The sequence below is a fragment of the Ostrea edulis genome, chromosome 2 (assembly GCF_947568905.1).
Source record: "Ostrea edulis chromosome 2, xbOstEdul1.1, whole genome shotgun sequence".
Lineage (NCBI taxonomy): Eukaryota > Metazoa > Mollusca > Bivalvia > Ostreida > Ostreidae > Ostrea > Ostrea edulis.
Window position 1 is genome coordinate 40,901,595 of NC_079165.1, and position 5,038 is coordinate 40,906,632.

Below are 5,038 nucleotides of genomic sequence, written 5' to 3' on the forward strand. Positions count from 1 at the left end.
AGCCCTATATCTTGATCGGGTAAACGGAGTAATTCTTAGTCAAAATAAATATGTAAAGAATGGTCTAACAATTAATATGTAACACGTGAGACAGCATTCGACCTACCGACAGGTTGTATTTGCAAATACGATCATGATAACGACCACAGAATTTTCAAATTGCTGACTTCAAACGAGGCTTTTGAAACCCCCTGTAACATATTTTCTCTGGTGATAAGTATGAATATTTGACATATTTTGTAAAACTTTTTGAAAGTGATTTTCTGAAATGACATTCGGCATCTGTATCTACCACTGTAGACCATGGTTAATCATTTCATGTAATAAAACATCAAAAAAACTATTAAGTAACTCTAATGTATTTGTTCGATTGTTCATCTGCAAGTAACAAACAATTCTTAGAATTTATAATGCAACTATATTTTTATCGTCTAAAAGTTAAAATAGCCTACAGAAATAAAGAACAAGGGGAGATTTTGGCTAAAATCGGCCGCACTTCAAATACACACCTATTTTTAGCATGTAGAAAGACGACACTTTTCTCGTTTCAGTCATATGTGATGTTTACCATTTACTCGTTGCTGATTTTAAGAAAATAACGTTTTAATATTGCATTGTTAACTCTAACGCTGGCATAAGAAGGTCGTTTTTTCGGTAGGATGTCATCGACGTTATAGGATTTATAGTCCCCTGATATTCCTAGAATATGTTTTTCTGTAAATGTTGCATTATTTTACTGATGTGAACACATAATTAAATGCATTGTGTATATATGGAACATTGTGCTGTCAAATTTATGCTTCCAATAGACTTGAGAAATTTGATTTAGTACATGCATAGACAATGTGGTGTATCTCACTGCATGGTTATCATACATTTACATTTATGTTTACTGCCAATGCAATAATTATAACGCACACAAAATATAGGAAATAAAATTCCAATATTCCTTTGAAACTTTGCCAAGGCAGGTAGAATCATGGGAAGGGTGTTCCCAAACCTAATTTGACAATGATCCTTATGTTATTCATCTTCAGCCTTTTACCTTGATCAGCTAAATAAAGTAATCCACAGTCAAACGTAGAATTTAAAGAACGCCTTAACAGTTGCTATGAAACATGTCAGACAGTATACGATTTAATGGCAGGTTTCATTTGCGAATATTAGGATAATTTTAATGGCCCTAAAATTTCCGAAATGCCTGTCTCGGCTTAAGAATTAATCATATGCAAAAAAAAAAAAAAAATGATTTCACGCATTGAATAACTTGAGAGACAAGGGCATGTACACTGTTTGCAGGAAATAATGGAATCTTACCTTAGATAGGATCCTTGCCTCCTTTCCACCGAGGAAGAAACAGGTACAGTACCTCAGTAGTGTATGTGTCCGCTTTACAACAGACAGGTCGTGGGTTCGGTGGGGATCCCTCCTAGGAAGCCTCACACATATAGATCTATATATTGTTTTCAGATAATGGAAGGTGAAATTTTTAGGAAGAACCAGGAATCAAACCCGGGACGCCTGCATTACTCATGAGTTCAAACCACTATTGAGGCAGATATCTACTTCCCCTAATTTCAACATAATTTAAAACCCGAGGTCCGTGACACATGATAAAGAATTATGCTCCGATCCTAAACGCCATACAAAGATCTATGTTTGGGAGACTTCTCTAACACTTTTGGTTTCAATGGTAAACCGCTGGTTATTGATCCTTCAACGTTAATCCCCAGTTACTGTTTTACGTACGTATTGTTGGTCGAAGACTTGCAGCTTGAGATAGATGCAGTTGTCCGTGCCACAGGATGTGTCCCCAAGCATTCAGTAGCATCGGCCCGTGAAAGGGCTTTTAAAATGTCTGTGCTCGAGCTGTGTTTGTGCAACAGGCATGTGCCATCAGAACAAATTTTAAAGCCCCATTGGTTTGCACCACCATGTCTTTAAGATTTCTAGGATATCAGAAGGCAGTCATGGAGGTTCCTTGAAGATATCGACCATTCTTCGGTTAGTGTGAAGAATGACGATATGTTTCTCACGAAGTTCATTTAGGTCTTTCAATACAGGGTGGAACGTTGTTACTATTAGATTGATTGATTGATTGTTTAACGTCTCTCTCGAGAATTTTTCACTCATATGGACACGTCACTAGGACCGGTGAAGGGTTTCAAATTTAGGTCTTTGCTCGGCACTTACGGCTATTGAGCTGTGAGGGTTTTTTATTGTGTCATGGACCATCCGTTTTTTAGGTCATCTCCAAGAACCCGTGACATTCACACCTGATGCCGAGCGTTTGGAGATGGAACTGTCATTACCTGTTTTAACGACTTGTCGCGGCCGGGATTCGAACTCCTTCCGCATGCGGGGCTAACTCTCTAACCTCTAGGCCACCACGGCGGTGGTTACTATTGGAAATTTGTCTACTACCAATTTTTCATTATATGGTAGTATGTATTGCCTGTCGTGATTTGACATTTCATCAATAGCTGCTTGCACCTTTGGGGCCACATGCCCTTTTATCACAGATGCGTTTTCTCAATAGAGTTCAGGAGTGGAGTAGATGCGACGGACTTTAGTGGCTAAACCTTTAGATACTCCTTTGAACGTGTGGAGAGAGTTGCATCTTGACAGCAAGAGATATATAGAGATACCAATGTATATATATACATGGGAGTAAATGGGTTTGGCGTGGATACTGAACTCGACATTTCCGTCAATTTACTGGATTGAAGCATGAAATGCATTAACTAATTCAATAAAGTTGTCAAGGACTCCGCGATCTCCTACCTATTTCACCGGTCGCGGTTACTCAGTGGTAGAGCGTTCGCTTCGTAACCGAGAGATCGTGAGTTTGAGCCCCGCTCGTGCTATGGCCGCGTCAAACCCAAGACGTTAACATACATGTAGGTAGTGATTGCTCCTTCACCAAACGCTCGGCATTTAAAGTGAGAATCATGGGTCTTTCGGATATGACCTTAAAAATGAAGGTCCCGTTTCACGACAGGCGTTGGCACGTTAAAACAAACCCTCATTGCTACGGCCCTGAGCACTTCGCATAGGTCTAAATTTGAAGTACTTCACCTACAGCCGGTGGCGTCTCAATATGAGGAAAAATTCGCGACGGGACTTAAACAAACAATTATTCATTCAACCTACCCATTTCCTTTCAATGTCGTCAGTGAATAGCAACCAACTAAGAGGCTTTATTGTTGCCCGCATTAATAGGTTACGTTTTTAAATCTTCCCATCAAAACGTGGGCATAAGATGGAGTCATATGGTGCCCATGACTGTGCCACGTGTTTGTAGTTAATGATCGTCATTGAACATGACGTTTTTGAGCTTGAGAACATGTTCAAGGAGTTTCACTACCGATTCAGTAGGTCTCTGAATGAACCTCATATCCCAAACTTCTTTATAGACTTCAATACACTCCCGATGTGGAATGTTGATGTACAGGGAGGTAATACATGGTGGGGAATGTCAGACGAAGGATTCTCATTAATGTAATTGGTGATGTCTTTTAGATAGGGCAGCAAATCCTCTACATGAGGACGAAGATGTAACTCCAGGAATTCAGAAATTCTCCACGTGGAAGTTCTGAAGGCACTTACAATGGATGGACCAGGAATACCTCCATTGTGGATTTTTCTTTTTTTTTGGGGGGGGGGGGGTATAATTGCCCTGGTCTGCAGTTAATAGGATTGACTGCTTAATGAATGCAGTGTTCTATTTAATCATCTACATATGTTATTCTTTTTGATTTTTTAAAAAAATGATATTCATACTAAGTCCTCTAATTCTTTCTTTACACTTTATTGTTATACTTTAACAACAGTATTTATTCATTTCCTTCTACATTGCCTTTTCACTTCTTAGTCCCCTGCCATCGAGGCCTGAGCGATTGTTAGGTTGTTCTTGGCACACTGATTTTGACTACGGAAAACTCCGTTTACCTGATCAAGATATAGGGCTCACGGCGGGTGTGACCAGTCGACAGGGGATAGTTACTCCTCCTAAGAACCTGATCCCACCTCTGGTGTGTCCAGGGATCCGTGTTTGCCCAACTCTCTATTTTGTATTGCTTATAGGACTTATGAGATTGATTACGGTTCGTTATTTTCACCTTTCATCTACAATAGAATTAATGATCTCTTTAACTAATTGAATTTTTGCTCTCTTTAACAGAATTACTGCGCGCATTAAATCCTTATACTATATTGTTGTAAATAATACAAATATCTTCAATTGCATTAAAGAGATCATCAGATAATTTATACCGAGTTCTGAATTAATTAATTTTTGCGAGCGATATTTCTACCACATTGATGCCCGCATCAATTGAATTTATTAGAGCAATAATTGGTTTGATTATATCTTCAAGTAATTAAAGATATCTTCAGTTGTTTGAGTTAATATTAATTTGGCGCTCAATAGAAGTCTAAATATAAAACACTGGGACTTGGAAAAAGTATCATTTCGTTGTGGAAAACACTACATAAATAGGAATGCTTGGTTTTGTAATACAGTATGATTATTATCAATTTCATTCACAGTGTATAGAAGAATAAATATTCATATTGTCATCAGCAAGGTATGGTTTTCAGTGATCATAAAGCACCGTGAAAAATGGTAAAAGTTTATCAGATAGCACTATATTTGTACATGTCTTTGTCGACAGCGTCTGACCCAGAAGGCTGCGCATCCATGCATCGGTTTTTGAAAAAAAAAATACCAAACCAGATGATGGGTTGTAGTCCACAGATACTTATCTAATTTTGGTTTCCATTCTATCAAGTTGCTGAAATACGTTATCTAATTGTGCTTTTAATGTCTGACAGCATTGTCGCACTGACCGTATTTCACCTCGTAAAGAAGCATTTTCTTCTTGTAAAGTATCCTTTTCCTTTTTGCACAATTCATATTTCCTTGTCAATTCACCACGTCTTTTCGTTTCCTCTTGTGATTTTTCATATGCCTCTAAGAAATCCATCTCTAGGTCCGACCTGTCACTCGCATCTTTATGTTTTATTTCCTCGTATC